At 44.8% G+C, this 12,630-nt stretch overlaps 1 protein-coding gene across 1 annotated transcript in view; it reads right to left on the bottom strand.

Moving 5' to 3' along the window:
- The window catches only part of PTPN6 (protein tyrosine phosphatase non-receptor type 6), a 132,566-nt gene that overhangs the window by 47,801 nt on the left and 72,135 nt on the right, over window positions 1–12,630 (bottom strand). The window lies entirely within an intron of this gene.

Genomic DNA, 12,630 nt, shown 5'->3' with positions numbered 1-12,630 from the left:
TTATGAATTCCCCCAGACAGATAAATAAGACACAAATTAATGCAGCTCTGTATTTATTAACACAAAACTAAACCTGTTTTTAAAGCAGAACTCCGGCCATCCCTTCAGTCTTGCTCAGTTGTAGCACCTCCTTTCTTGTAATGAAATAGCTTGCTCTGATTTAGACATGTTACAATTTGTTTCATTTTTCGGACAACATTTGTTTCATTTTCGGAGATTCAGATGTATCCGAATTTACAAATGGACATTAACCACTTCCCATCCGGGCCAATTCTGGGACTTCCCTCCTACATGTAAAAGTCATCATTTTTTTCTCAAAAGTTACTCAGAACCCCCAAACATTATATATGTTTTTTTTAATGCACATGATATTTGCGCAGCGATTTTTCAAACGTGTTTAAAAAAAAAAAAAACTGTTTCATGAATTAAAAAAAAAAACAGTAAAGTTAGCACATTTTTTTTGTATAATGTGAAAGATGATGTTACGTAAACAGATACCTAACATGTCACGCTTTAAAAATTACACACACTTCGGTACTTAAAAAATCTCCATAGGTGACGCTTTACATTTTTTTACAGGTTACCAGTTTAGAGTTACAGAGGAGATCTAGCACTAGAATTGTTGCTTTTGCTCTAACGCACGTGGCAATACCTCACATGTTTGATTTGAACGACGTTTACATATCTGGGCACGACTTACATATGCGTTCACTTCACGCGGGGACAGGGGCGCTTTAAATTTTTTTATTTTTTTATTTTACTTTTATTTTTTTATTTTTACACTTTCTTTAAAAAAAAAAAAAAATGATCACTTTTATTCCTATTACAAGGAATGTAAACATCCCTTGTACTAGGAATAGTGTGTGACAGGTCCTCTTTATGGGGAGCTGTGGGTTCTTCTATAAGACCTCACATCTCTCCTCCAGGCTGGAAGGACCGAGATCAAAAAAAAAAAGAACTGTCTCGGCCTTTCCAGCCGTGTCCTCGGCTTTGTTTACATCCCCTGGCCTGGACATGACGTCATAATGTCGCACCCGGGCCTCCGAGGGTCATAGGGATGACTGGGGACCATCTGGTCACCGGAAATCTCTATGGTAAACTTTAGAAGCAACCAATTCGTTCTCCGGCTCACCGATCGCAGGGTCGAGCCGGGAGAAGCACCGAATGGGCGGCAGGAGGGGCGGGGGGGCGTCCCCTCCCGCCGCCTGTAAGAACGATCAAGCGGCTGAACAGCTGCTATGATTGTTCTTACGGTGCACAGAATCGCAGCCATCATTCAGATATCACCACTCAAGGTCCATCACGTCATATGAGGTACCTTGGGCGGGAACTGGTTAAAGTGAATAGCAACTTATCCAAAAAATAATTATAAACGAAGGGGAACCTCATGCCAAATTTTTTCTAAAAAAAATGACGTGGGGTCCCCCTCAAAATCCATACCAGACCCTTATTCCTCAACATGCTTTGAGGGAGTGGGGGCTCCCTACCCCCAAAGCTCCTTATCCCTATGTTGATGAGGACAAGGGCCTCTTGTCCACAACCCTGGCCCAGTGGTTGTGGGGGAAGGGGGGGCGGGTGACGTCTTGGAATCGGTAAGCCCCCTTTCACAAGAGGGCCCCCAGATCCCGACACACTACACATGTAAATGAGTAGGGGTACATAGTACTCCTACTCATTCACCAACAAAAATTAAAACAATACACACTGTAAAAACAACCTTTTTATTTTTGTTTATTTATTTATATTTTAAAATTGTCCCCTGATGTAAATCCAGCGTCAATCACGACGAACGCTGATCCGCACAAAAAAAAGCCACCCGCCAAACACAATGTGTCCCGTCGGGTGACGCTTGCCTATGATAGGGGCGGGGTCACCTGGTGACGTCACGGTGGGTGTACCCGCCCCCCATGTTTACCTGTCATTTGGCGAGTGACGTGTCCTGTTGAGACACTTTTCAAATCCACCCCGTATATCGAATATATGAAATGAATCCTAAAAAATGAACCGGACTTAGACAACGAGAAAAGAAACATCAACCTAACCAATGCAACCGAAAAATGAAATTTTTGCCATGCACATGTCTACTCTGATTTCACTGCACACCGTGAGCTTCTCAACGTGCATTAGAAGCTGCAGCAAGTCAGATAAAGCCCAACCTCATTTCCTGCCTGGAGGACGTCCGGCATCATCTAGGCTTTTCCTCCCCGCCCTGACTGTCCCTGGCCCCGCCCCTTTCATTCATTGGATTTCAGTTAAATTTCAGCTTTAAATAAAAATAGTAGAAGTACCGAAATTTGACCTTGTATTTGACTGATAGGGACAAGCAGCACCAGGAGACAGTTTTGCTGTAGTGCTTGCAAGGGACATGATGATAGAAAGAGAGCAAAGTAACAGAGAGATGAGCTCATCAGTCTGCTGCTTCTCCTTTTACTGTCCAGTCACAGGCTGGGGGAGGGACAAGAGCTGTGTTACCTAAAGTGGAAGTAATCCTTAGACATGAAATATGAACAAAGCATATCCTTCTATAGCAGTGGTCTCCAAACTGTGGCCCTTTTGCTTGCTTTTTTTCCGGCCCTTGAGGTACTATTTCTCCTACTGACACCAATGATGGGGCACTATTCCTCCCACTGACACCAATGATGGGACACTATTCCTCCCACTGACACCAATGATGGGGCACTATTCCTCCCACTGACACCAATGAATGGGCACAATTCCTCTCACTGATACCAATGATGGGACACTATTCCTCCCACTGATACCAATGATGGGACACTATTCCTCCCACTGATACCAATGATGGGGCACTATTCCTCCCACTGATACCAATGATGGGACACTATTCCTCCCACTGACACCAATGATGGGACACTATTCCTTCCACTGACACCAATGATGGGACACTATTCCTCCCACTGACACCAATGATGGGACACTATTCCTCCTACTGATACCAATGATGGGACACTATTCCTCCCACTGATACCAATGATGGGACACTATTCCTCCCACTGATACCAATGATGGGACAGTATTCCTCCCACTGATACCAATGATGGGGCACTAGTCCTCCCACTGACACCAATGATGGGGCACTATTCCTCCCACTGACACCAATGATGGGACACTATTCCTCCCATTGACACCAATGATAGGACACTATTCATCTCACTGACAACAATGATGGGGCACTATTCCTCCCAATGACACCAATGATGGGGCACTATTCCTCCCACTGATACCAATGATGGGGCACTATTCCTCCCACTGACACCAATGATGGGACACTATTCCTCCTACTGATACCAATGATGGGACACTATTCCTCCCACTGATACCAATGATGGGACACTATTCCTCCCACTGATACCAATGATGGGACAGTATTCCTCCCACTGATACCAATGATGGGGCACTAGTCCTCCCACTGACACCAATGATGGGGCACTATTCTTCCCACTGACACCAATGACAGGACACTATTCCTCCCACTGACACCAATGATGGGACACTATTCCTCCCACTGATACCAATGATGGGGCACTATTCCTCCCACTGATACCAATGATGGGGCACTATTCCTCCCACTGACACCAAAGATGGGGCACTATTCCTCCCACTGACACCAATGATGGGGCACAATTCCTCCTAATGACACCAGTGATGGGGCATAATTTCTTAGAATGACGGGGCACAATTTCTCCCAATGACACTAACAATGGGGCTCAGTGACACCAATGATGGGACACAATTCCTCCCACTGACACCAATGATGAGGCACAACTCCTCCATTGACAACAAAGATGGGACATTGTTTTTTCCCCACAGACACCGGGACCTTTTGTACTTTCACAGTCCGGCCCCCCTAAAGTCTGAAGGACAGTAAACTGGCCTTTTGTTTGGAACATTTGAAGACATCTACTCTATAGTGTGTACTTGTCTCAGTCCAGAGCACTAAGTGTAATTTCTGTCTTCTGCCTCCTTCATCTGCTATCTGCATGAGTCACTTCTGACAAGTTTTCCTGACACCAAGAGAAAAATGGTGACAGGGAAAGGGAGCTCCAGCGCACAGCCTGTGATCGACAGCCTCAGCTCTGTTCCTGTGTGCTGTGTGAAGGGGAGGTGAGTCCCTTCCCTCCAGTCAGCTGTCAGAGCTCTCCTCACTGAGCTCTGCAGAGTGTCATTTCTGCTCTCCGACCCCTTTTTTTTAACAGCTCAAACAAGCTGTATGAATTCTGGACTTTGAATGTCTATAGAGAAGAGAAGACTTCAGATAAACAGGTACAACTTACGTAGGAGGATTTGTTTCCTCTCTGTGTATCACCTGCGGCCAGTCACTGCACTGGGTATATGGAAGGGTTTACAACCACTTTAACTGCAGCAAAGAAAAATCAGGTTTTCTGCCCCCGCATGGCTGTGTTATGTGGAAGAGCTGTTTAAATCTCAGGACCAGGTGGACAGAAATACAAATCCTCTCGAGGGTAAAACAGCTCCTATGGAAAAGATTATATACCCCCCCCCCCCCCCCCATAGCTGGAAGTACCAGATAATTGGAAAAGGCACCAATGGAACAACAGAATGCTGAGGGAACGTGGTGAAGGTGGACCTCAGGTGAGATGGCAAGTGACTGAAAGTGAACAAAAGGCTAAAAATTAGGAATCAAGAATTACCTTAAAACTAAAAGGTTATGGATAGCTTAGTCTTGGCTTTTGGGGTTGGAGTACTGTTACAGCCTAGCTTTATGGGTTAGTTTGAGGCTATGTGTTGTGCCTTGGGGTTAATCTGAGGTTTGAAATCAGGGGTTTGGTTCACGTTAACAGGAAATTGTGGAGTGTGATGCATTGAGTGAGATCATTTGAAGTTCCTGTCTAATCACATAGTTTGTCAGGTGTGACATTTCTTGGTGTTGAACTGAATGTGCCAAAAATAATCATCAAAAAATAACAAGGTCTGCACTGAGCATCTTTTCTACTCTCACTTCACTTGTGCCGGTACCTTCAATTTGGTATCAAAAATTGGTTGATTTGGAAGTGGCACTGGGCATAAACTCTGTTCCTGAAGCTCAGACGCACTCCAAAAGTTTGTACCCAGTACTGGGGAGCATTCTCTTTTCAGCCCCCCCCCCCCCAACAACACTCTACCACATCCTTCTCAACCTTTTATATCCAAAGGAACTCAGAATAATTTTCTGCTCTTGGGTAGCCCCTGCTAAAATAACATCCATTGGGGTTCAGTGGGAAGAATGTTCCTTACATTGGTGATCAGTGGGAAGAATGTCCCTTACATTGGTGATCAGTGAGAAGAATGTTCCTTACATTGGTGATCAGTGAGAAGAATGTTCCTTACATTGGTGATCAGTGAGAAGAATGTTCCTTACATTGGTGATCAGTGGGAAGAATGTCCCTTACATTGGTGATCAGTGAGAAGAATGTTCCTTACATTGGTGATCAGTGAGAAGAATGTTCCTTACATTGGTGATCAGTGAGAAGAATGTTCCTTACATTAGTGATCAGTGAGAAGAATGTCCCTTACATTGGTGATCAGTGAGAAGAATGTTCCTTACATTGGTGATCAGTGAGAAGAATGTTCCTTACATTGGTGATCAGTGAGAAGAATGTTCCTTACATTGGTGATCAGTGAGAAGAATGTTCCTTACATTGGTGATCAGTGAGAAGAATGCTCCTTACATTGGTGATCAGTGAGAAGAATGTTCCTTACATTGGTAATCAGTGAGAAGAATGTTCCTTACATTGGTGATCAGTGAGAAGAATTTTCCTTACATTGGTGATCAGTGGGAAGAATGTTCCTTACATTGGTGATCAGTGAGAAGAATGCTCCTTACATTGGTGATCAGTGAGAAGAATGCTCCTTACATTGGTGATCAGTGAGAAGAATGCTCCTTACATTGGTGATCAGTGAGAAGAATGTTCCTTACATTGGTGATCAGTGAGAAGAATGTTCCTTACATTGGTGATCAGTGGGAAGAATGTTCCTTACATTGGTGATCAGTGAGAAGAATGTTCCTTACATTGGTGATCAGTGAGAAGAATGTCCCTTACATTGGTGATCAGTGGGAAGAATGTTCCTTACATTGGTGATCAGTGAGAAGAATGTTCCTTACATTGGTGATCAGTGAGAAGAATGTTCCTTACATTGGTGATCAAATGGTATTGGACACAAAACTCTGCAGGTACCTACCAAAAGGGAGGTCAATTAGGCAATACCCAAGGAACCCCAAGCAACCTCTGGAGGAACCCCAGGGTTCTACGGGAATAATTGTTGAGAATGGCTACTCTACCATCACTGACAGTGGCCTCACTGCTTCCTGAAAAAGACCTTCAAAGGAACCCGTAGCAACCTCTGGAGGAACCCTAGTGTTCTACAAGGATAATGGTTGAGAATGGCTACGCTACCATCACTGCCAGTGGTCCCACTGCTTCCTGGAAAGCTCCTTCAAAGGAACCCCTAGCAACCTCTGGGTGAACCCTAGGGTTCAATGGGAATAATGGTTGAGAATGGCTACTCTACGATCACAGTCAGTGGTCTTACTGCTTCCTGGAAAGGACCCTCAAATGAACCCTTAGAAACCTCTGGAGGAACCCTAGGGTTCTACAGGAATGATGGTTGAGAATGGCTACTCTGCCATCACTGCCAGTGGCCTCACTGCTTCCTGGAAAGCCCTTCAAAGAAACCCCTAGCAACCTCTGGAGAAACCCTAGGGGTCTACAGGAATAATGATTGAGAATGGCTACCTAACCATCACTGCCAGTGGTCTCGCTGCTTCCTGGAAATTACCTTCAAAGCTTGGGGTCTCTAGAGCAATTGCTGTGCTCTCATTTCATGTCTAACACACATGGACTCTCTGTTATCCCAACATACCAAGAATTTCCTATCCTGCATTTACTGCTCCTTTGTCTCAGCTTTAGGTTCTTCCTTTGAATGTCTTGCTGATCACTCTCAAGATCCACAACAGCACAGCTAAACAGGGTTACAGCATTAAATCACCTGGAAAGTTCCACCTCTCCTCCAGTATATCGGGTATGAACTTCATACACAGTCACAGAGTTTGAAAAAAAAAAAAAACAAGTGTAGTTTAGAATGTTCCTTACATTGGTGATCAGTGGGAAGAATGTCCCTTACATTGGTGATCAGTGAGAAGAATGTTCCTTACATTGGTGATCAGTGAGAAGAATGTTCCTTACATTGGTGATCATTGAGAAGAATGTTCCTTACATTGGTGATCAGTGGGAAGAATGTTCCTTACATTGATGATCAGTGAGAAGAATGTTCCTTACATTGGTGATCAGTGAGAAGAATGTTCCTTACATTGGTGATCAGTGAGAAGAATGTTCCTTACATTGGTGATCAGTGAGAAGAATGTTCCTTACATTGGTGATCAGTGGGAAGAATGTTCCTTACATTGGTGATCAGTGAGAAGAATGTCCCTTACATTGGTGATCAGTGGGAAGAATGTTCCTTACATTGGTGATCAGTGAGAAGAATGTCCCTTACATTGGTGATCAGTGAGAAGAATGTTCCTTACATTGGTGGTCAGTGGGAAGAATGTTCCTTACATTGGTGATCAGTGAGAAGAATGTTCCTTACATTGGTGATCAGTGGGAAGAATGTTCCTTACATTGGTGATCAGTGAGAAGAATGTCCCTTACATTGGTGATCAGTGGGAAGAATGTTGCTTACATTGGTGATCAGTGAGAAGAATGTTCCTTACATTGGTGATCAGTGGGAAGAATGTTCCTTACATTGGTGATCATTGAGAAGAATGTTCCTTACATTGGTGATCAGTGAGAAGAATGTTCCTTACATTGGCGATCAGTGAGAAGAATGTCCCTTACATTGGTGATCAGTGAGAAGAATGTCCCTTACATTGGTGATCAGTGAGAAGAATGTTCCTTACATTGGTGATCAGTGAGAAGAATGTTCCTTACATTGGTGATCAGTGGGAAGAATGTTCCTTACATTGGTGATCAGTGAGAAGAATGTTCCTTACATTGGTGATCAGTGAGAAGAATGTTCCTTACATTGGTGATCAGTGGGAAGAATGTTCCTTACATTGGTGATCAGTGAGAAGAATGTTCCTTACATTGGTGATCAAATGGTATTGGACACAAAACTCTGCAGGTACCTACCAAAAGGGAGGTCAATTAGGCAATACCCAAGGAACCCCAAGCAACCTCTGGAGGAACCCCAGGGTTCTACGGGAATAATTGTTGAGAATGGCTACTCTACCATCACTGCCAGTGGCCTCACTGCTTCCTGAAAAAGACCTTCAAAGGAACCCGTAGCAACCTCTGGAGGAACCCTAGTGTTCTACAAGGATAATGGTTGAGAATGGCTACGCTACCATCACTGCCAGTGGTCTCACTGCTTCCTGGAAAGCTCCTTCAAAGGAACCCCTAGCAACCTCTGGGTGAACCCTAGGGTTCAATGGGAATAGTGGTTGAGAATGGCTACTCTACGATCACAGTCAGTGGTCTTACTGCTTCCTGGAAAGGACCCTCAAAGGAACCCCTAGAAACCTCTGGAGGAACCCTAGGGTTCTACGGGAATGATGGTTGAGAATGGCTAATCTGCCATCACTGCCAGTGGCCTCACTGCTTCCTGGAAAGCCCTTCAAAGAAACCCCTAGCAACCTCTGGAGAAACCCTAGGGGTCTAAAGGAATAATGATTGAGAATGGCTACCTAACCATCACTGCCAGTGGTCTCGCTGCTTCCTGGAAATTACCTTCAAAGCTTGGGGTCTCTAGAGCAATTGCTGTGCTCTCATTTCATGTCTAACACACATGGACTCTCTGTTATCCCAACATACCAAGAATTTCCTATCCTGGATTTACTGCTCCTTTGTCTCAGCTTTAGGTTCTTCCTTTGAATGTCTTGCTGATCACTCTCAAGATCCACAACAGCACAGCTAAACAGGGTTACAGCATTAAATCACCTGGAAAGTTCCACCTCTCCTCCAGTATATCGGGTATGAACTTCATACACAGTCACAGAGTTTGAAAAAAAAAAAACAAGTGTAGTTTAAGTTTAAAACAACTATCAGAGTCTCCAGCTCTAGCATGATGGTATGTTTCGCCTATTGACTTCATCAGAGGCTCATGTCCACCAGGTGGCACTCTGTAAGAGCACAATTGGAACCCAGTGGAAATTTGCACTACCAGGAAATCACCTTAAAGGTCGATAAGCTGCATACAATTTTTTGCACCTTAACCCCTCAGATCACCCCAATTCCTACACCTTCACCCCCCAGATCACCCCAATTCCTACACCTTCACCCCCCATATCACTCCAATTTCTATACCTTCACCCCCAGATCACCCCAATTCCTGCACCTTAATGCTTCAGATCAACCCAATTCCTGCACCTTCACCAATCAGATCACCCGAATGCCTGCACCTTCACCCCTCAGATCACCCGAATGCCTGCACCTTCACCCCTCAGATCACCCGAATGCCTGCACCTTCACCCCTCAGATCACCCCAATTCCTGTACCCTCACCCTTCAGATCACCCCAATTCCTGCACCTTCACCCCTCAGATCACCCCAATTCCTGTACCCTCACCCTTCAGATCACCCCAATTCCTGCACCTTCACCCCTCAGATCACCCCAATTCCTGTACCCTCACCCTTCAGATCACCCCAATTCCTGCACCTTCACCCCCCAGATCACCCCAATTCCTGCACCTTAAAGGGGTTGTAAAGGTTCGTGTTTTTTCACCTTAATACATCCTATGCATTAAGTTTAAAAAACACCTGGCAGTGACCGCCCCCCCAGCCCCCCTGTTTTACCTACCTGATCCCTCGAACTTGACCGGCGGGGACACGCTGTCTCTCTGCCCGGGGTACTCGGCTCGTTATTGGATAGATTGATAGCAGCGCAGCCATTGGCTCCCGCTGCTGTCAATCAAATCCAATGAAGCGAGTGCCGGGGGGCGGGGCCTAGTCCTGCATTCGGCCTCTATGGACGCCGAATGCTGGACTCTGGAGCGTGCCCGCAAGGTAACCCCCTCGGGGGAAGCGCTTCTCCGAGGGAGTTATCAGATGTGGGGAGAAGCCGCGAGAGCCGCCGGGGGACCCCAGAAGAGGAGAATCGGGGCCACTCTGTGCAAAACGAGCTGCACAGTGGAGGTAAGTATGACATGTTTGATATTTAAAAAAAAAATTACCTTTACAATCACTTTAATCCCTCGGATAACCCCAATTTCTGAACCTTAATCCCTCAGATCACCCCAATTTCTACACCTTCACCCCTCAGATAACCCCAATTCCTGCACCTTAATCCCTCAGATCACCCCAATTCCTACACCTTCACCCCTCAGATAACCCCAATTCCTGCACCTTAATCCCTCAGATCACCCCAATTCCTACACCTTCACCCCTCAGATAACCCCAATTCCTGCAACTTAATCCCTCAGGAGGAAAGGTGAGACAGTTTCTTCTTGAACCAACACCCTCAGTTGCAGATGGGTCTATGCTGGCACTGGGAGGAAGACCAGAACCTTAATGCCAGAACCTTAATGTCCTCTACCTCAAAAGCACTGAAACCTAAAGTGCCAAAATCCTCATCACTTCCAGTTTCTGACTTAGACCATAGAGATGATCGGGGGGTCATTCCGGTCCTTAGTCATCTCTATGGTCAGCTGGCAAAACCCAGGCTCCCCAATGGGGCGGGAGAGCACGGGAAGGTGGCAGAAACCACCATTGATCCAGCTGATTTTTAGCTGCTAAGATTGCTTTTACAGTGGGGGAAAATACTGATCATCTCCCCTGCAGATTGTGTAAGTTTTGCCCCCTTACAAAGAAATGAAGGGTCTATAATTTTTATCATAGGTGTATTTTATATGATGGAGACAGAATATCAACCAAAAATCCAGGAAAATCACACAATACAAATGTTATAAATGGAGTTGCAGTTCAGTGAGTAAAATAAGTATTTGATCCCCTTCACAAAACATGACTTAGTAGTTGGTGGAGAAACCCTTGTTGGTGATCACAGAGGTCAGACGTTTCTTGTAGGTGGTGATCAGGTTTGCACACATCTCAGGAGGGATTTTGGTCCACTCTTCTTTACAGATCTTCTCTAAATCGTTAAGGTTTCTTGGCTGTCTCTTGGCAACTCGAAGTTTCAGCTCCCTCCATAAATGTTCTATAGGATTAAGGTCTGGAGACTGGCTAGGCCACTCCATGACCTTAAGGTGCTCCTTCTGGAGCCACTCCTTTGTTGCCTTGGCGGTATGTTTTGGGTCATTGTCATGCTGGAAGACCCATCCATGACCCATCTTCAGTGTTCTGGATGAGTGAAGAAAGTTCTCATCCAAGATCTTACAATACATGGCCCCGTCCATTGGCCCCCTGATGCGGCAAAGTCAGCCTGAACCTTTATCAGAGAAACAGCCCCAAATCATCATGTTTCCACCTCCATGTGTGACTGTAGGGATGATGTGACTGTAGGGATGGTGTGTGACTGTAGGGATGGTGTGTGACTGTAGGGATGGTGTTCTTAGGGTCATAGTCAGCATTTTTCTTCCTACAAACACAGCGAGTCGAGTTAATGCCAAAGAGCTGAATTTTGTTCTCATCTGACCACAGAAGTTTCTCCCAATCCTTCTCTGAATCATTTAGATGTTCATTGGAAGACTTCAGAAGTTCCTGTACATGTGTCTTCCTGAGGAGGAGGACCTTGCTGGGGCTGCAGGATTTCAATCCATGGTGGTGTATTGTGTTACCAATGGTTTCTTTGGTGACTGAGGTCCCAACTGCCTTGAGATCCTTCACAAGCTCCTCCCGTGTAGTTCTGGGCGGATCCCTCACTTTTCTCATGACCATCCTCACCCCATGAGGAGAAATCTTGCATGGAGCTCCAGACCGAGGGCGATCAATGGTATTTCTTCCATTTGCGAATAATCGCTCCAACAGTTGTCTCCTAACCAAACTTCTTGCTGATGGTCTTGTAACCCATTCCAGCCGTGTGCAGGTCTACAATCTTCTCCCTGACGTCCTCTGACAGATCTTTGGTCTTCCCCATGATGGTGAGGATTGGATGGAAGAAAGAGATTCTGTGGACAGGTGTCTTTTATACACATAACGAGTTGTCGTTAGGAGAACCTTCTTACATTGACAGGACTAATCTGTGTACCACATGAGGACCTACTGTAGTGTCTGTGTATACTCCATATATACCCCCCATATATACTATATACACTCTCTATATACTCCATATATATACCCCCCATATATACTATATACACTCTCTATATACTCCATATATACTATATACACTCTCTATATACTCCATATATATACCCCCCATATATACTATATACACTCTCTATATACTCCATATATACCCCCCATATATACTATATACACTCTCTATATACTCCATATATACTATATACACTCTCTATATACTTCATATATACTATATACACTCTCTATATACTTCATATATACTATATACACTCTCTATATACTTCATATATACTATATACACTCTCTATATACTTCATATATACTATATACACTCTCTATATACTCCATATATATACCACATGAGCACCTACTGTATCCAGTCTGTGGGGGGCAGAATTATTGTTGGTTGGTAGGGCATC

Source organism: Aquarana catesbeiana, linkage group LG08, assembly GCF_042186555.1.
Source record: "Aquarana catesbeiana isolate 2022-GZ linkage group LG08, ASM4218655v1, whole genome shotgun sequence".
Taxonomy (NCBI): Eukaryota; Metazoa; Chordata; class Amphibia; order Anura; family Ranidae; genus Aquarana; species Aquarana catesbeiana.
The sequence above is the reverse complement of the archived record's forward strand: the minus strand, read 5'-3'. Positions and strand labels throughout refer to the sequence as shown.